At 38.8% G+C, this 21125-nt stretch overlaps 1 protein-coding gene across 6 annotated transcripts in view; it reads left to right on the forward strand.

Moving 5' to 3' along the window:
* The window catches only part of CNKSR2 (connector enhancer of kinase suppressor of Ras 2), a 208892-nt gene that overhangs the window by 1236 nt on the left and 186531 nt on the right, over positions 1 to 21125 (forward strand). The gene's annotated exons all lie outside the window — the stretch shown is intronic.

A 21125-nucleotide genomic window follows, 5' to 3' on the forward strand; every position in this document is an offset into this window, starting at 1 on the left:
AGAATGACCGGACGGATACAAGTTTTGAACAACTGCTACATTGTGGGAGTTCTTTAGAACATGCTGTGTGCTACCAATGTGACAGTTTCATCATCCTTAAAATTTCAGGCATATAGCATATGTTTTCTGTTATTCAATCCTGGCATTTTTAGCTGGCGAGTTATAATTGTATTTAGTAGCGTACATAGTTTTGCACTTTCGGAAGCATTCTCCTTCTATAGAATAATAATCAAAAAGAATGATGTCATATTTCATGTCCTGAGAAATTAGTAAATATTAATAAAAAACTTGAAGGAACTACAGATGATCACTATTAAAAGCAAACCGTTTCCAGCTTCAAAATGACTTTCACAGCAACTTAGCTTCCAACATTTCTACTTTAAAATAAAAAGATTGTGTAGGACTTTTTTCTAATCAGCGTCTGAGATACCTTCCCCATAATTTGGGGAATGCATAAAAATAATGAATTTGCAGATAATGCATTTTTAAAACACCTAAAAAATTTAATAGATCAAATACTCTTCATAAATGACAGGTGAAGTGCATTGCATACTCTGCTTTTGTATTACGTTATTATAAAATCTGTAATTTGAAAAGAGCAGGCTAAATGGTAGCATTAGAAATTGTGCTGCTGGATAAGAGATTGTAGTTAGAAACCTGTGACTAACACTCAGAGCTGTAGATATTTTAGAAATAATAAGGTAAACTTTACCAAACAAAAGCAGTTATTGCAGTCGTGGCCACTTTCAGGAATACAAAACCTACTTTTTAGTGTTTACCCTGTTATTTTTTGGCCAGAATGTTTGATTGCTTCTCTGGAGGACTTGCATTTTTATGGAGCGAACCCATATATGTTGCTTCAGTGCTTCCATTTCTACATTTTGTATTCTGTGTAGCATGTGAACCTTCACTTAGGTGGTGCAAGGAGATAAAGCACCTGCCTGTGACTAGCACTCTTGGAGGAAAACCACCTAGGTAGCCACTCCAGTTCCAAAAGTTGAGCCTGGAAACAAGTATGACCAGTAGCTGGGGGCAGGTTTGCTCCTGCCTGATGGGTCACACCTTGCTGAGCTTGGAGAAAGGATGGAAGTGGATAAGGGCAAGCAGTCTTTGCTGCAACAACTTTTTTCCTTACTTACAATGTGTAGTGTTGCAAACATTGGTCTTGAAATCCATATGGAAAAACGCTCTTCTAATGCTTTAAGTGCATTGTTTCTAGCAAATTGTGTTTCTGAAAGATGCCAAAATAGCTTTAAGAGGTACCCAAGGCAGTTTGATGAGTAAAACATGAATGTGTCTGTCATGAGAAGTTTGGGAGGAGTGCAGTAGTGGTCTTTGTGTTAGTGGCAGTCAAGTATGGCTTGCATAAATGACATTAAACTTCAAGATGTGAGAATATTTTGCTGATTTACTGGAGGTTATTTTACAGAATTATAAATGTTGAACCTGGTTTTAACCTCTTCCTTGAAGTAAGTGCCCTGCTATGTCATATGCCTGCTCAGAGCAGCTCTGTAAAGAGAATTCCTCCAAATAAATTTTGATGTTCAAAGCAAAATCTTTCCTGAAAAAGGAAAATCCTACTGTTCAACATCGTTTACAGTTATCTGAAAGTAAAGGGAAATGAAACACTTTAGATTTTATTGCTCTCAGTGTTTTTGTGATGCTCTTGTTGATATGACCTGAACATTTGTAGTAAAAGGCCTCATCTGGAATTCTTTATTTAGGCAAAAGAACCATTACCTCAGTGGCATTTTGCTCAGAGTAGTGATAAAGCATTGGGCCTGAAATTATAAGATGTGAGAAATGAACATGGGGAAAGTATTTCAACTCAAAGGGGTTAGATAAAAGTGCCCAGCTCTGGGCTGGAAGCTGGTGTAGGGAACAGGCTCAAGACTGGGTATTCATGGAATAAATGCAGTTTCTCCAGTATCTTGTCAGTTTTTTATTCCTTGACATACATGTTGTCTGTGGATCCCTGTAATGGTCTAATGCTACTGGTGCTGAGCTACAGAGTTTTACTTGGAATTGGCTGTACAAATAAGTAACTATCTACATTTTGACTGTGAAAATGTGTTTAAGAAGAATAAGAATGTGTGAATAAGAAGTTGTAGACTGAAGTACCAGTTAAAACTTTGCAAATGAAAGGGACAAAGTGAGGGGGGCCTATGTCAGCATATGAATTTTCTGGGGTTTAAAGTGAATGCAGAAGAGTAACTGTCACAGAGCTGGAAAAAGCATGGAAGGATTAGCTCATGTCTCCCACAGGATGGCATATTGTACATGGAGGATAAAATGACTGTTTGAATTGATTCACAGCATGCATTATTGTGCTTTTTCACATATTTAGCACTAATTTTTAAGGTCCTCTATGGATCAGTGAGATGAAAGTGTATCAGCCACCTCCTCTGCCTCTCCTCTGGAAGACTCGTGTGGATTCCACTGCCGTGTCTCAAGACGTTGACACGTTACATAGGCAAGCGTTGTCGAACGTCATGGCCTTCCCTCACTCAGGAGGGGAACATGCCAGATGTATTTTAGATTTCTGAGGCTCTGAGAACACTTAAAGACACTCAGTTACTTACCAAACATCAGGATGTTTTTAACTGAGTCTTCTAATCTAACTTCTTTAGTCTGAGGTTATTGATGATTGCTGTATTTTGATAAGGGCTTGCTGCTTTTAACAATATTCTAATTTTATTTCAATACCAATCTCTCAATGGCAAAATCCAAAAGGCAGTCCACCTGAAAAAAAATCAGTATTACTTTATCTAACAATAAATATTTATTAAATATTTATGTTTTGCTGGCTTGAATGACAGCTCATAGGGCTTGTACAAAACTCGTACAGCTTAAACTGTTGTAATGGTAGTTGTACTCAAGAAGCTGACATCTAAGGCATGGGGCTGCCTTTAAAGGCCTCTAATGCTAAGGAGTAAGGGCTTTATGCCTCTATAAAGTCTACTCTACCAGGGTTTAGAAGGATGAAGATATTTAGAAGGATTGGGGGGTGAGAAGCAGAAATGTGAATGTGCTAGCAAAGTGAAAGCAGAGTGCAGAAGTTCCCATCTGTGTGACTGAATATTGCATGGGTTTGGGAACTGTTTCTGAACGCTCTTTGTGTGCTGCAGTTCATATCCATTTTCAGTGGCGTGTGTTTGCAGAGTCATCATGGCCTGCCAACAACTGTGCTCCACTTGGTGTAGCAGGAATTACGTGGTATCAAGAAAATGCAACAGTTTGTGGGAATGCTCTGACACAAAACACTTCAGTACTTAATGATGATTTTAAAAAGTATTGCCATGGGGATCCTCCTACTCCTGTTCGTGCTTGTGCAGAGCCCTGGCACCGCTGTGGCAGCACCCAGGTTCTGCTGCAGTTCCTGAGCCATTACTGAGCAACAGGGAAGCTCATCAGTGAAGTCACAAATTCTCTCACAGCACTGGGATCTAGCAAATCAGTTTAGACCTTAAAAAAAAAAGTAAAGGTGAATCCTGTGTTCAGGGTCACTATCAGACTGACCTGGGTTTTTGCCATGGGTTTCCCTAAAAACTGACATGGACTGAGTTTAGGGGGGAGCTTTTTCTGGAGTGTAGGATGGGCTACAGTGCTACCGAGGCATGTGAGCACCTACTTCACGGTAAAGAGGGGGTGTGCTTCCACAAATGTATGTGCCTTATTTAGGGCTTTCAATTTTCTACATAGTGTTAGTTTTTCTTCTAGTGGTCTACTAAGTTAAAGGTTCTTTCATATGCTACTTGCCTTCACATTGGTTTTGGCAGGGCCCTCAAAAATTGTGACTATTAGAAATAATATGGAAAAGGTAATGTGGAAAAGGCCGAGTTGTCTCAGGGAAAAAAAAAAAGCTGGATGAGAGTATGACAAACACTTGGATTCTGAAACTTCAATTCCTTGTCAAGTGTGTGTAGGTGACTGATGAGTGTCAGAATAGTCATCAACTTAATAGTCATTGCTAAGTGCCATATGTGGAATACATCAGGCGTTTTACGATTTGTCAGCATTAAACCACTATTTTCTTTCTCCAAGGTAAAGCAAACTAAAATTTTACAGTATTGGAGGGTACATGTGGTACTCCACTAGCTTTGAAGTGATGCGATTAAATGGATTTATGACTTTTACTGTAATGCCTAGTAAAAAAAGCTGTAGAAAAATATTAAATAAAGCCATAGCTAGAGTTTAATTTTGATGAGCACACAACCTCTTTAATTTATATATAGTTACTCTGTAAGAAAGTAACAAGAATTTTAGTCAGACCAAGTAGGGGACTTTTTGGAGAGGGAAGTTTACAAAGGCAGGTAGTCAAGAGTCAAACTGCGCTATTCCAAACTTTAGTTTTAAGGACTTCAGCTTTAAAACTGTACTGAAAGCAGTGCTGGAAGATCTCTCTCTCTAGTTTGTTTATTTTTCCTGTGGATGTCTCACTTTTTGCTTGCCCTTCTGACATTAGGAGTTTTAGCAGTATCAGTGGCTGCCACATCAGTCACAGTGATGCGTTTTAGAGCATCTTTGTGATTAGAAAGCCTCTCCTGCCATTGTTTATCAGCAGAAAATGAAACTGCAATTGCAACTGGGATGTGTCAAAGCCTAACAGCCGGGTGTTGCCATAGCAAAGGCGATGTTACATAAGCAGCCACTCTGCAAATAATTCATGCAGCCAAATTTTAAGCATAACATCAGAATTCATTTCTAAATTTATGATGTTTTTAGGAGGGAGCTTTCCTAGATGAGGTCATCTCAGTTGCTCATGAAATTGATGTGCTTAGTTGTGAAGTTCTTTTAGCACTGCCCATTTAACACCTTTATTTTGTTTGAACATATTGTTCTATTTCTGAAACATCTGTTAGTTTAAATATGGTCTCACAATATGTTTTCTCGAGTGGTTTTTTGCAACAGTTCGGTGAAGCTCTGTGTTTTGATCTTATTCAAATTTATTTGCACAATGCAGTATTAAACCAAGAAATTTACAAATGCCTTTTCTAGTTAATGGGCGTCAAGAATTTTGCAAGGCAGCAATATAAACCAGGTAACTTTTCAGATGAGAGGATTGAAATGTATATAAAGATATATTTTTAGCATCTTTGCAAGTAGTTGTCTCTAAGCACTCCAACAATAATAACCTAGGCAGTTTTATCTTCTAAACCCCAAATTGACAAATGGTCTAGCCTTTCTCTCTGATCTGCAGAAGTGTAGATAACCATTTAATCTCAGTTAAGTTGCTGTAGCTTTTGATTGTGCTGTATTTCCCAGAGTCAAGTAGTAATATTTGTTACCCTTTTCCAGAGGAATAAGGAGAAGCTGTTTCCTGAGAAGTTTCTCCATGTATAGGCTTGTATTCAAAGGTATGCAACAAGGAGAAAGAGCTAATTCCTTAAGGCTTCTATACTGTGTAACTGCTTTTTTTTCCCCAAGAAGTTACAATATCCTCATTAAATCACAACTGCACTGAGGATCACCTTTAGCAAGCACTTACTTTCTTCAGGATAACAACTTCAGATTTTTCGATCCAAATAAAGCAAAACTGTGCTTTCACACTTACTGCTTAAATTATTTACTTAATGAATACTTTAAACCTTCAGTTTAGAAGCTGAATAGTTACCAAGACAAATGCTTAAGCATAAGAGTTCCCAAATACCTTGTTAAAAAACTCTGTCTGGAAATTCTGAAAGGCCACATTTTCTTCATTGATCTCCTCCAGCTTTTCAAATGCATTTGCTTTCTGTGAAAAGATGAAGCAAGGAAATGGAGGTGAATTACATTTTTTGAGAAGAAAAATTTCAGGAGCCCAATATTAGACTCATATTATAAGAAATCTATTGCCACACGAACCTGCTTAGAGCACTGTTAATTTCTTGTTTTGAGACAGACTTAGCAGGGCAGTTCCTCTTCAGTTTAAAATAGCTGACTATCCAAGAGCAAGCATCTGCTGCTCCTCATGATCTTCCTTTCCTGCAGCTGAAGGATGAAGGGCTACAAGACACAGATCCATGGGTCTGGGGCAGCCAAGATCTGGAATGCTTATTGCACATACACTTGTATACACATTTTTGCCCTCCCTGTTTATGGGGTTTAGCAGATATCTGGGAGACAAAATAAATTTTTCCTTGAGGTTTTCAATGCAAGCATTTTTCTTATGCAAAGGGAGTCCAGCACTGTCTATAGTAAGTAATTTTGTAGTACTGGAGGCTTAAAAATCTGCTCCATTTTGTGCTACTTAACTGCCAGATTATATTATCTTGAAGAAAATAGCTGTGGATGTCATCTTGTAGGATGTTTGGCATTTCCAGCTTATCCTTTAAGTAGAAATTTAGGGCACTTGGTACCTCAGATGAAGTGGCTAGAACAGTAATTTCAAAGTGTTTGGCCTTACATGATTAACATCTGCTACAGTACCATATGGTGGGAATTTCCAAGTAAACAATTAATATTGGAGTGCACCAGAGTAAGCCTTAATTAAACTGTATTCAGCTGAAGTGTACTATTTTAACATAGTCAGATGCAAAGTGCTGTACTTTTGTATTGATACCTTTTTCTTTTATGTGAAGAAGAGGGGAAAAATGTTGATGAGAATTATTTGAGCCTTTAAATTGAAGGTTCAAGTAACTTTTAAAATAAATGGTTTAGGACTCGCATCAGCCTCAAGCATCCATTGATTTAAGTGGGACAGGGTCTATATTTGGTGAGCTGTGCTTTGTGAATGCTGTGGTGACTCCTCTGCTGGGGTTTTACTGGTGGGATGTGGGTGGTCAGAGGGTGTGCAGCAGAGCTGCCTGAGACATTTTCACAGAGCTTCAGATATTGCTGATGGGGCCATGCCCGTGCCACTTGGTCTGGTAGCACTGGTGGAATGAGACCTTTCTGGGTGAGCTGGCCAAAATAGTCTAGAGGAGTGTTGGGGTGGCAGCTAAGGTTGTCCACAAGCGTGGGTAATGCTGGGACTTCTCCTTGGCCTCTTGTATTTGGAAGGATGAGCATACCCATGTATAGAGCTGAGCAGTTGGCAGGTTCACCTCTGAAGGGCTCTTTCCTCCCACAGGGAATGATAGTCAGCTGTAAAGAGGTTGATAACATTACTGGATTTGTTAAAGTGTAGAATATATTTTTAGTTTGGTCAGATCCACCAGTTGCCAGTGGCTACAGCTATAAATGACCTATTTTTAAATAAGTATTTTTTCCCTCTTTTCTTCTTCTTTCTCTCCTGATAATCTTCACATCAATAAGAAGGTGAAGAAATCGTTCCTCTGCATATTGAAGCCAGGTGGGATGTGCCAGTGTTGTCTGAGTAATTCACTAGATGGCATTCTTCCCTCTGAGTCAACACTGAAACCCTTCATGGGAATGACAAGAGGACTTAGTCATTTTAGTGAGATGCCAACCTGAAATCTTGACCAGGTGTGGTTGCTGCAGGCTTGCTTCATAATAGTGGGAGAGTTAGCTGCAGCATGCTAATTAAATTCCATGTTAATAATTAAAATCTTTGTAACTGGATTCCCTTCATCGATATCCATTACTGACATGCACCTGCCTTTCTTTAATTGCTTTGTAGTTTTGTTGGTTACTTTTGTATAGTTGGTAGTTTTATTTGCAAGGTGCAGTGCTGTTCTTGTCCGTGTTTTGTTTCAGATTTTTCTGTTTGAAGAAAAATCAGTAGAGGGATCTGTTGAACACAAAGCAGAAGTTGCTCTAAAAAAACCAGCTTAGGTTGCGTACACTCAACAGTTGTGAACCTGCACTTGTCCTGCTTTGTGTACACCTTTTAAACACCAGAAAAAGTAATTTTCTTCTTGCAGTGAAGTGTGACAGGAGACTTTTACGTGAGATATCCAAAAAGTATCTTTGGTGTCAGCATTTGCTGACTTCTGGCTGTTTTGTTTATTTATGCCTTATTATCATGGATAGAACTATGTGTCCTTTGTCTCCATTTCTCTTCAGAGATCAAAAATGGCTCTTTTGATAGACTTTATTTTATTAGAGCTAATGTGAAAAGAACTCAAACCAAATATATTAGTGTGTTTTTATTTTGGCAGTCCATTTGTTTCCAAAATTTTCTGTAAATGCAGATGGCAAAATGGTCCTTACTGCTTTTCAAGAGGTGTTCATTATTTCAAATGTTGCAGTCTTCAAATATTTTCAAATAAAAGTATATGCTAGCTTAACCTAGAATGTGGAGGCTTAGTATTTCTTGAATTTCTTTTAATGTTTTTGATATAATGTTGAGTATTGTCCCCCAAAAGTCCTCTTGAAAATACCAGAAGTCTGTAGTTTCACTGTTGGGTACTGGACTACAAAAGCAGATGTTGTTTTGGTTGTTTCAGTCATTATTTCATTGTATGTTTTAAACTGTCCAGATCTGAGCTGTTTCATGCAGTCTGGGGTCAAAAGCCTATTTCTGGAGTCCTGATAACTGAGTCCAAAAGCACAGTGTAGTGTGAATAATTTGTCATGCTCTGCATGTGGATTTGACAGAGAGATTCAGCCTGGAAGTGTAAACATTGCGCATTAAAAAGTTCCATGTAAATGTCAAGCTGGACATTTGAAGGACATGGGACAGATTACCATTAGAAAAATAAGACAGGTCTATGACAGGACTCCTCGAGAGCAAGTAAACTCATTTTTTAAAAGGACTGGATAGTTCATAGCCTTCAAAGGACTGTTTTAATTATGAGTGTTTTAACAAACTTCATTACTGAGAAAGCATTTGAATGCCTAATGAGTTATGGTAAAGCTACTGTTTGCAACTATAAAAAGTATAATGATGAATATGTAATCATGAAGCTTCAGTATTTCCTGTGATTACCATATTTTATTGTTGGTTTGATAGGACTTTTTTGGATATGTTTGTTGTTGTTGTTGTGGGGTTTTTTTTTTGTAAATTTGTTTTGGTGTTCCTGATAACTACCTTGGCTTGAATAAGACAGCTGAGGAGTAGTGGCAATGAAGAAGTGGTAGGCATCTCACAGAATCATAGAATTGTTGGGCTGGGAGGGACCTCTGGAGATAATCCTGTCCAACCCCCGTGCCAAGGCAGGGTGACCTGGAGCAGTTGATGTGGGAATGTGTCCAGCTAGTTTTGGATGGCTCCAGAGAGGGAGACTCCACAGCCTCCCTGGGCAGCTGTTCCAGTGCTCTGACACCCTCAATGTAAAGAAGTTTTTCCTCATGTTAAGGTGGAACTTCCTGTGCTTTAGTTTATGGGCATTGCTTCTTGTCCTGTTGCTGTGCACCATAGAAAACAGTCTGGCACCATTTTCTTGGCCCCCATCTCCTTTATGGAAATGTCAGTATTTGAAAATGGTCTTGACTGTTTACCAGTCCAATGTCTTGAGAAAAGCCAAAACAAGACAAAAATCACTTTTCTGTGAAAATCCCATGTACTGGGTAGTATTTGTTAGATGAACAAAAGATTAAATCTGTTGCAGAGGTCTAACAGTAGTTTCTTTTCAGTTACTAAAATTCTATGAAGTTAGTTTACAAGGAGCTCACCAATATTTTGGTTGATCTATCTTGGACAGTGAATCCCCTTTCCTGTTATTTATTTGGGTATCATCTAGTTTCTCTGTTGCATCTTCCCTGTTGTTGCTCAGCTCACTGTAAGTTGTGCTGAGCTATCCAATTACAAACTGCTAATGAGCTATGAATGAGAAAAGTAAACAGTCTGGGCAATTAATGCCTGCCTCTGGTGGCTGCCTCTGTTACCAGGCTGTAGGGTTTCATGGGTGTTCCTGACACCCTTGCCTTCCAAAGGGAGGTGCAGTGATGTGCTGTAGGTGGCTACCTGCTGTGACTGTGGGACAGAGGCTAGAGCCTGCAGAATGGCATGTCCTGAATGTTTTTCACCTCTGCAGATCTGAGCGAATTTCTCTTCAGAGGAACGAGTGCTCTGTGTAATAGAATAACTGAAAATAGAACTTCAATATGTGACAGGTCCCTTCAAAAACCCAAAAATTAATTAAAGTTTGTTTTCTAGTTCAAGAGAAGGTAAAGCTGAATACAAACTTTGCTGCCCAGTCCATTATTAAAAAATATTTTTAAGACCTTTACTTTAAAAAATATTTGTTTTTCTTTTGATGGTGTATTGTAGTCCATGGTGGGAATGGTGACATTTTAGATTCAAAGGGAAAAGGAAAGTCTTATAACTCTTGATCTGTGCATGTACGAAGTCAGACATGATTAAATAAGACCTAGAAATTGTAATATTGTCATTTCAGTTGACTTTCCCTTGTTTGTGTAGTAATGTGATGCAGGTAATTGACTTGTATTTATCCTAAGAACTAAAATTGTAAACCCTAAGCCTTTATCCTCTTGTTTGGTGCTCTCAAATACTAGGAGGAGTTTCATGCAGGATACTGTTTTGATAAATCTTACTAAATCAAACTTGAAAATGAGTCCTCTGAAGGCAAAGATTGATGTGTGTTGTGGTTTAGTCTCAATTAATGGTAAAATTGTTCATAAAATTACAAATGTATCTAATTTTCTTTTAATAGTCTTTGAAAGTGTTATAGCAGATCACAAACTTGTAACTCAAAAGTTTTTGAGTTTAAAATATCTCAGTAATGTCAAATATTAGGACTGTATTCAGTAGAAGAAAAGTGGCTTCCAGATTACAGTAAAGCAGAAATGGGCAAATATATAGAATTAGCTTTTTGGTGGTGTGATTTTGAATTTAAATCTCAAGAGGAAGTTTTAAAAATTTGGTTTTTGTTTCTTTGATGCTCACTATTTTAGGATTTTTTTGTCACTGTGGAACTGCTCAAAATAATAAATAGTTTAGTGATGAAATTATGCCATGAGTGTCAAGAAGAATAAATCCATGTAGCTACTGCAGAACACACCCTTCTTGAGTGGAATCAAGCGTGCTAAGAACAATGGGCTTGAACTTTTGATGAGTTCTTAAATGTGCTTCTTTTAAAGTTATTATCATATGACAGATGGGGAGTAAGCCAGCTAGGAATTCAGAGAGGTCAGATACGGTCAGGTATAAAGAATTGTCTGCCTGATTGGTTTTTTGGGGATTTTTTTTACCCTTTTTTTTCCCCTTCCCTTAATGACTTTTTGTTGTGACATATGTGACTTAATATTTGAATTTGCTCTGTGCACTCTAATCCAATTGCTTTGTTTAGTCAAATGAATGTTTCTTGTTTTGTTCTGAATTTTAGCTATTGGTTTTTGCATTAAATGTGCATATTTAATTAGGATATGTTATTAAAGATTAGATTCTCACAATGGGATGTGTGCCAGCTCGTGAAATGAAGTCATGCTTGTCAGGAGATAGTAAATAATAAGCTTAGGAAGGTTTAAAAGATGTGTATTGCAAAACATTAGCCCCTGTAATGAGTGCAAAGTGGCAACAGCACATAAATATCAATTGTTTTTCTCCAGTGGATCCGTTTGAATATGAGTTTTCTTAATTTGAATTAAATTTTCTTTTACCAGTTTAATGAAACGAGCAAGAAGGGATGTTTGTCTTTTCAGAAACCAGTTTCCCATCCCAGAACAATGGCTTGTTTTGAATTGAAGGGGAACAATCCAGCATTCATGCAGTATCTTGTAATCTCTGTTCACAAAACCACTTTGAGAAATAAGAAACTTCTGTCCAGTGAATCTCCATTTCGCTGCATGGATATGTCTTGGATTCCCAGCTTTGCTTCCAGGACTAAGTATTTTGTTCTTAATTTTACCCAGAATCTTTTAATAATTGTAGGTGCAAGGGCTGACAGCTTAAGGTTCCCTGTGCTCCTAAATGCCTTGAGCATCCTGGCTGGTGTGCCCAGGGTGGCATTAGCAACAACAGCATCCTCAGGCAGGGATGTGTCTGTCTCCATCCTAATTTGATCAGACAAAACTGCCTGCAATCATCTCTGTGATTTTAAATTTAGACATCTAATTTCTGTCTTCAAGTGCCCGAGTCTCTCTCCTTGGGCCTGGGCACACTGGGTTTTCTTCTAATAATACATGCAGTGGGCTTTCTGCAGTTGTTTTTGATGTTGCCCCTAGTGCTTTTGGGAAGAGGAGCAGCTGGCACAGTCCTTCTTTGGGGTGCATCTCCAGCCTGGAGCAGGGGGGAAAATGGGAACCTTATGTTGGAATGTAATTGTATGATGTGGAAAGCAGAGTCCATTAAGTGGAGAGGAGAAAAAACGTCTGCTATGCATACACACATATCTTAGTCACTTTTTTTTACATTATAAAATAATGTATACCTAATATGCTGTGGGTACCATGCTACCATTTTTATCCAATGCACAAAACATTGGTGCTCAATACTGGAGGGACTTAGAGTATCCTACAGTTAATTTTGCATGAAACTCTTATTCCAAGTGTCTGAACAAAATTACAGAATTTTTTTTTACTGCTGATTTTTTTTTTTCTCTGTGCTGCTGGACTCCATTTATTGCTGGCATTTCTGGGGAGTTACAGTATGGCAGTAGCAGGAGAAGGGGCTGCTCATCACCTGCTACTTGGGTGATACTGCTCTGACTCTTGTCACAGGGGAGGGAGAAGGTTCAGTGTCTTATGTCACCTTCAGTTTTGGTGCACTGAAGCATTTCTAACTGACTGTCTGCTTTTTTTAATGAAAGAAATTTGTCTTGTAGCAGCTTTATAAGCCCAAGCTAATTAAAACCACTGTTATATTACTTGCCATGTATCCTGTTTATTAGGCAGAAATTGTTTGCACTTTGACAGATTCATTTCTTGTTGATATTAGTTTTGTAGGATGCTGCTGTCTCGGACTTCTATAACTTAGAAATAATAAGGCATTTTAAATACTGGTAAACACAAAGTTTTGTTAATCATGAACACAGAAAACATTTTCAGTCTTGTTTAGCTTTATAAGATACAGTTTGTTCTGCCTGTGTGAATGCCTCTGCCTTATGTGGAGACTAAGTTGAGTGACCTTTAGCTTGATACATGAAGCTTGGGAATGTGTTGTAAATAAAGAAATGGTTACAATGCCATAATCCTTTTCTAGCAACATTTTTAAAAGGAAAAAGAGAGAAAAAGAGACAGGATTGTCTCTGCTTTCTTAGGCACTCAGTGGTGGGTGATACCTTTCAAATTACTTGAAGGCCTTGTGTGTTTGTTCAGTGGTATCCTCATTGCAGAGCTCTCATTTTTTCCACCTGAATCTCTGTGTGCGCAGGTGGGACTCGAGGACTGCTGTGCTGCCTGTCATCCCTGATTTGAGACTGAGGTCTGAGGAGCTTCCCCCACCTGGGACTGAGCCACCTCCTAAAAAAAAAGCAAACAAACATACTTTTCCACCTATTTTTTACCCAAAGCTATGGGGTGGATGGAGGATTAGCAACCTCATTGTCCCTGCTGTCCAGCAGTGCCTTGAAAAAGTATTTGGTGGTGATGATGATGCAGATTCTGTAGCACACTGAAAAATACAAAAGTCATTATTAGTGGCTTAAAATTTCACAGATAAGGTTTCTATTCAGTTTATTCTTGACTGAACAAGTTGGATTCTTTTTGTAAGTACAGGAGTCTTAAAAATGAAGACCGACCACTCCCATTTACCCAAAAGTGAGGGGTGGGCTTAAGTAAGCACCTCTCTTCATCCCTGAGTAAAGAGGATATTGCAGCAAGAATGGCACCAGACAAGGTAAAATAAGTAATTATGTAGGTTATTTGGAGGAAGAGATCTGGTCACCCAGTGGTAATTGCTCATACTTCTGGCTGAGAAGTAGAAGCCATTATATTTTGCCATCTAGTTCACCATTATTCTGACTGAGTATAGGAGAGAAGAGACTTTGTAATTTATAACCCAGTATGTTGGAAGAGGCCTGGTGCCAGAAACCAGCTGAATGGGTGCTTCTCTTCTTGGACTCTGTAAAATGTAGGCCCTGTATAACTTAGCTTGTCATATATAAGAGAGGTAATATATGAAAAGACAGAAAAAAAAAAAGTACTGCAAATTTTTTTGTTTTATATGGATTATCTGATCATTTTAAGCAACAGGAAACACTTTAGTATAAAATTCATGCCTGGCATAACATATAGGTCTGGTTTGATCTTGCACAGCACTGTTATGTTTATTAGCAAGACCCTGGAGAACAAATTTGTGTTGATGGAAAATAAAAAATATACCACCAAAACCTAGTTCAGAAGTTCCTTGAAGCTTTATGAGAAATATCAGAGCTGTGACAAAATACTGGTACATGGTGTTGCACTGGCTATAGGCTGAATCTGCATCCTGTTTATTCCAAGGACAGGTGGGGCTTCTGTGCACACTGCCCAGTAAGTCACTGATTGTAGTTGGGCTGTAATAGGATTTCAAGGATTTTTGAAAGTGCTCTAAAGAGAAGTAAGTGTACCAGATAATTTTGTGAGTCTGTACAGTATGTTCATGTGTTAAAAGAAGCTCAAAATATCAGCTGAGGTCCTCAAGAGTACTCACTATTAATAATGATGGTAAATGCTGACATTGTGGTGAGCTCTAGCTGTTATTTGCTCCAGTATTTGAGATGTTTTTTAAAGGAATGTTTTAATGGGTATTTGTGGGTATTTAATGGGCATTTCTCAAGGAAAATTTGAAATGATATTATCTTACAGTTTGAGGCTAAACTGTTTCTATTTCTGAGTTTGCGTAAAACAAAATATGATATTAAGATATCAAGACTGGTAGGAAAAGCATCATGACATAGGAATTACAGAAAACTCAAAGTAACCAATGCAACCTGCCTTGTATAAAGGATACACCAATTTTCTTGTTATATTTCCTAATGGTAAAATATGATGCCAAATGCTTATGGCATTTACCATAGGCCAAAGGTGAATTGCAGGGAAGAGCAGGTGGAGAGGCTTTCATAGTGTCAGTAGAGGATTAAAAGAAGGTCCTTCTAGGTCTCTCTTTAGCATTACTGGTGTGAGCACTGAGCTGCTGATGGGGGAGCAAGGTGAGGGTAGCAGGGTCACTGCTGGAGGTGGCTCTGGTGCTGAGCCACCAGTGGACCAGGGGGAATCTCTTGTCACCACCCTGATCCTCCCTACAGCATTCCTGGGTTATTGATGTGCTCACCAGGGGGAAATGGCTGGGCATGTGAGACAGGCCTGTGTGCAAAGAAAGACAGTGATGAAGTCTCACAGTTAAAGAGAATTTTTCAGGGTGGTTGATCTGTGGAAGGCGGCGGGGGGTGGTGGTGGTGCTGATATTGTGGTTTTGTTATAGTTCTGAAATTGGTGACTACCCTTGGACTGTGCAGAGCAGGGGGAAGTGAGAGCTTTTCCAGCAGGTAGGTGTGAGCTGAGACACCTGGTAAGACAGGTGGAAGAGAGTCCTGAAGGAGCCACTCTGTGTCACCAGTGCTTCAGCCACCAGGTCTGCAGTGTTCTGACTCAAGCCAAGGAGTCAAGTTTATTCATTGCTCCAATGCAGTGAGAAGCTCTGTAACAATTGACAGTTCTGTTGTGTTTTGAACACTCATTAGCACTTCAGATTAGCTATTAAAGAACATGAAACGTTTAATCACCATGTCTTTTCTTGTTAGCAGTAGTCACTGGTGAAATGCTTTAAAAAAAATTGTAATTAAGTGAAAAAATTGTACTTTAGCAATTTTACTTGGGATGCAGCAATTTCAGTCATTGAGATTACTGCCCTGAGGAAACTACATTTTCTTCTCCCTTAAGTAATGTTTTTGAGCTCTTGAAATAGTAGCATAATAATTCTACATGTCATGTTGGAACTGAGAAGATTCCCTTTTACTGCCTCCATATGTTTGGGCATTTCTAATGTGTGGTGCAAAGGTAGAACATTTAGTCATGATTGAAACTGCTGATTTCTCATCTTTCAAAGTCTGCTATTTAATGAAATATAAGTGTGATACAGCAGTTTTCTGTAGCAGTGATGCATTCATTGAATTGCTTTTCTGTTCCCTAGTATTAGTTAGCTCTTAAAAAAGCTATTTGGAATAGACTTCTAAGTTTAAAAAGGAGCTCTCTTAATTATAGATTAAAGGGAAATTTATAAGCCTCAGAAATTCTCAAAATACTGAAGCATAGTCTTTTATAATGTTTTCAACTTGATATTCAAAAGATTCCAGCAAAATAAAATAGCTAGTTCTTTCAGGGGTCCATAATTATAGGACCTATTTCTTAAATTGAGGTCTGTTTCTTTGCACAGAATCAGCATTTAATCAAAATAATTTTCATATAACGACTTGTGTTCTAGAAGTACAGAATATGTGAAAGATAAAAAAAAAAACCATCTATTTTTAATAGTATGTTCCAGGGAACTCCGAAGGGAATGCCACGGAAACTTCACTGTCCTTCCCTTTGCTCTTCTAAATAGCCAAGACCTGTCCCAAGCTGTGTCAGGAGATGTCTTCACAATGAATTCATGCTGCTGTGATGACTTCTGCCAGCTGTGCATTTTAGGAGCATGCAGCCAGCTCTGTACCTAGTGGTGTGTGGCAAGACATCCCCTGGCATCCCATCCCAAGGGCAGTGGGGGAAGCAGCTGAAAAGCTGAGTGGAAGTGAGAAGATGGGGCTGTGGCTTCCTACAGCTCCTCCCCTGGTTGCAGGGGGTGGGTGGCTGTTCAGCCTGGGGAGCTCTGAGCAGAGATCAGGTGGGGTTTGGGTAGAGGCAGGGCATGGTCACACTGAAGTCTGCCCCTGATGGAGCAGATGCAGTGAGGGACTCAAGGTATCCAAGCTGCAAGGCATGGACAGGGGAGGAAGAGCAGTGGGTTTGTACAGGGAATTTGGGGATGAGAGTGACCTGACTCCTGTGGGTGTTCCTGCTTGCACTGGCGACTTGGGACTGGGCTGAGACTTCCTTTTTTCTCTTTGCCTCAACCACCCATGGAGAAAGAGTGAGTGGACTGCAGGTGATGTGATAACTGCTGCAGTCAAAGGTCTTGGGAAGAGCTGAGATGCAGGAAAAATAGACATTTTTTCCTATAAATGCTGAATGGTAAAATCTTCTGTGAGACCTGACCGTGGAAAATAACCCCTTGTTGCATTTTTCCCAGCATACTAGTGGGGTATATTTTTCTGTTGGCATTTAGAGGATGCTGAGTCACAAGGACTAGATGTACAGAAGAAAATCATCTCCTTCTCTCTAAAGCTTAGCTTCCTTTATACAGAGATAGGAAAAACAACCTCCTTGCAGGTCTGGCTGAAGTGCAACCTTAGTAAGAAGTGGGGATGGTCAAACTGGAGAGTAAGCTCAAACAAGAAAGGGTCAATTATTACTAGAACTAAAAATACTTCTGTGGGCTTGACAATACAGAAAACATTTCTTTACAAAAGGGAAGGAGGATTGTATATACTGCAGAGCTTGTAGAAACCTAAAAATACACTTATGCTTGGCAAAGCATCTGAAGGTGTCAGAAGCCATAAGATGTTACAAACACTTCACAAGAAGACATCTGGAACCTTGATTCTTGAGATTGCAGTGCAGCTTTGGGCTGGAGACAGTTATGATAGGATTTGAGATTCTATGAAGAGATGAGATGAAATCCTTGAAATTTGATTGTCAGCTGCTAATGTTCAAAAGACTTCCAGATTTATTTTTTTTCTAATACATTTTATATGTATTCTATTCTAATACATTCTGTTTTTCCATTCTATAACATGGAAAATTCTTGAAGACCAAATTAATAAAAAGTTCAAATTTAATTATTTTGCCAGTATTAAAACTAAAATGAAGGAAAAAGTCAGTAGGCCTTGTGGTTGTATAAAGCTGTATCAGATTTTGGAATATATTCTATAATTTTACCCTGTTTAGTTATGTATGTTTAATAGGAAAGCTTTTTAAAAATATCTCCAAATGCTGATGCTTTTGAGATTTTCACAATAGTCTAAGGTAATGACTTAATTATCTGAGAGAGATTGTAAAGGATATACTTAGTCTGATCTATATATTCCTTCAGTAATATCAATTAAATTATTAGGACATGAGTACCTCCACAACTTTCTGTTAGAACTAAAGCTTCATCACCTAAGAAGATGTGCAAGCTCACACTTACACAAAATGTGAGTGTGACCTGCTTTAATTTTGGTGGGGGTATTCACTGTCTCGAAGTTAAAATCATGGATGTCTCAGGAATGAGGCCCATATTTGAGAACTAAAGTGTAGCTGTGGTATGTATACCTTTAAAAGCTTACTCTGGGGATTTTCTGATTTTGACTTTTTATTTCTGCAGCTTTAGTACTGCATTTGTGCTAGCATCTACCATTCAATTTGTATGTAGTTGTTCCTTAGTTACTTTATTGAGGGTGGTATGTTTCTGGGTTGCCAGTAGCTGTGAAAATAATGTAATAATGAATAGTCCTGTAAAACTACTTTTGTACTGGCAAGGACCTCTGTTTTATCTGGGATGAAAGGTTTACTTTCTGGGAAGCTAAAAAAAGCATTTGTTGTTTTTTATGCCTGTACCCTCGTAAACTATTTCTAGCTGTTCTCATCCAAGGCATTTTAAAAACATTGCTTTTTTAAAATTGCTTTTAATTGTTTTAAAATGTTTAAGCATTCACAGAGTGTTTGTTTTCCTCAAGATGGGAATAGACTTTGAGAGGATTTAGAAAGTGCAATTGCTACCAGCTGTCTTAGACATGCATTTAAGCTTGTTCATTTACTTGGTAAAATTCTTTCAATACTCAACAATTTTAGGATCTAATGATTTAAGTTGGGCTGTGAAAGCCTCTAATCCTCTGTGTCCAAGCTAGCCTTCCTCATCCTGTGCACAGAAAGAAGAGGAGAAACATTTTGGGATGGAATTCAATAGCATCAGGCCAAACACTGAAAGATTGTTTGCACAGCTGTGCCTAAGCAGTGACCAAACTGTTTAACAACCTAGTGAGGAGAAAATGAATAGAAACTCCTGTTGGCCAGAGGAATGAGTTTCCTGGACAGTGCTCAGGACGTTATGAAGTCATTGCACATGCTGGGTCAAGGCTTTTACCCATATTTTCCCCTTGTGCTTGGGAATGCTTCATGCTTCACTTTTTCATAATAATATAATTGGCTTAAAGCATCTGAACAAAAGTCTGTACTGACTGACGAATGGTGCACTATAGTGTACTTACCTTTAACTTCAATTAGGGAACCTTTCCTTGCCAGTAAACTGATTCACTGATGTGAGAGGAGACAGTGCCTGTATATCTGTCTTGCTTCCTTGCAAATTGTAGATGATGAAACTGGACTACTGAGCAATAATTTAATCAGTGGCATCAGAAGAGCATTAAGCTCCATTAAATGTTGGGTCACCATCAATGTCAGATGAGTATTAAATTATGTCTTGCAACTTAGTAGTACTCATCCAAAAACACAGTGCTTCAGTTCTTGGCAAGCATATAACAGTTTATTATGAAACAGATGCTTCAGAGCTTAACATATGACTGAAGTGTCAAGTTGTATCACAGAAGATGGTCCCAGCAGTAATGTGGTGCTCAGATTTTGTGAGACGCATGTTAGGAAATCACTCCCTACCTGAATGGTGTGGGTTAAAATTATTTCATTAACAGCATCTCCTGTTGAATTCTTGGAGGTCAAAGCACTGCTCTGCCTGCCAAAGACTGGCTTATATAATTCTGTCTGCAAATGGTAGAGGTGCAATTCTCCTGACAAGGAGGGAGGATCCCTAATGGCTGCTCACAGTCTGAATTTTTATGTAGAGCAAACACAATTTTCTCTGGTTCTAGCACACCACAACATTGGCACCTTGGAATTTGGAAGATGTCTTTGATACCTCTATTGCTAGTCATGGATTTTCTAAGTGACATTAGTGAGGTGAAACTAGTAATGCCCTTCTGGATGGCTTTGCTAATGCCAGCAGCAGCTCTCAGCAGCAGCTAAATCTTTGAGGCTCTTGTCAGTCTGCTGTACAGCTCTTGCCACTTAGGAAAGCTGCATGCTGCAGGAGATGCTGACCTTGGAGCTATGGAGGGAGAGAGAAGGATGAAAAAACAGTGCTTGGATAAAATGGTTTTTCCATTCCTGTTTAGGTGCAAAGATTACAAGGAGGAGCTGAGGAAGAGAGGGAGTGGTTGGGCTGGGAGGATAACATATGCGCTGAGGAGAATTTTTGCTGGTGATGGTGCTGGGAAAGGAATAAATGAGAATGATGCTGATACAGGTAGAGCTTCCCTGGTTTTTATGCAACCTCTAGCTCAGTGGTAAGATGGATTCTCCAAATAGGAATCTGTAGAGGATCTCTGTACCCATCTGCTGAAGATGATGCTTAGGGTTCTTGCAAAAATCTTACATGTGGCTAAGATTTCCTTGTCTGATGGTAACCACAAGTTGGCCACGTAGTCTTATGAGCACAATATTGTGGCAAGATATTTAAAGGAGAGTTAGTTTTTTATTTATTAAAGATTGCATCACTGGTGCTCAGGTGTTGCCAACTATTTTCTTATTGCTGTGCAGAAACCATAGTATTTTTTTGTGGCAGTGGGCTGCAGATGAGAATGCTGCAGTTTCAGCTGAAAACATGACAACCAGTTAAAAGGCAGTGATCTTCAGGGATGAGTCCTGTTAATTGGCTGCAGGAAAGGCTGCCTGAGGTGATGGAGCAGTGTGTTGAAAAACCACTCCAGTCAAAAGTCTCCAGAGTGTCCTTCTGCCCATAGTTTTCACCCTAATGTTTGGGGTTCACTTGCTTGTTAAAAAGTAATGGACCAAAAATCTGCATGTCCTATATTTTTCTTTTCAAAACTATACCAATAACTTGTTGAAATTTTGATAGCAAGCTATTAATATAAAGCGTCAGATATTCTTTCAATGTTCTACTTGTCTACCTATTACAGTTCTGAAATTGGTTATTATGCAGAGAACCAGCTCTGAAGGGAACTTCATCAGAGCAGAAACTGTCATGAGAGGAATTGCACCTTATCTATATAGGCATTAGAATTGTCATTTCCTCTCTACCAGAGCTTAACTTCATGCATGCTTTATTATTAAAAGTCCTGTTATTTCTGAAATAGTTTAAGTTAGGAAAGAAACTCTAAAAGAACTGAATGTTTTAAGGTATTACTGTTTCTTAATGGGGGGATGAAGTAAAACAAGCACTAGGATGCATTTGATACAGTGGAAGATCAGAATACAGCTGATAGATACATGGTTGGGATTTGGAAATGGTGGTGAAATTTTGTGCTTCATGC

Source organism: Catharus ustulatus, chromosome 2 (assembly GCF_009819885.2).
Source record: "Catharus ustulatus isolate bCatUst1 chromosome 2, bCatUst1.pri.v2, whole genome shotgun sequence".
Taxonomy (NCBI): Eukaryota; Metazoa; Chordata; class Aves; order Passeriformes; family Turdidae; genus Catharus; species Catharus ustulatus.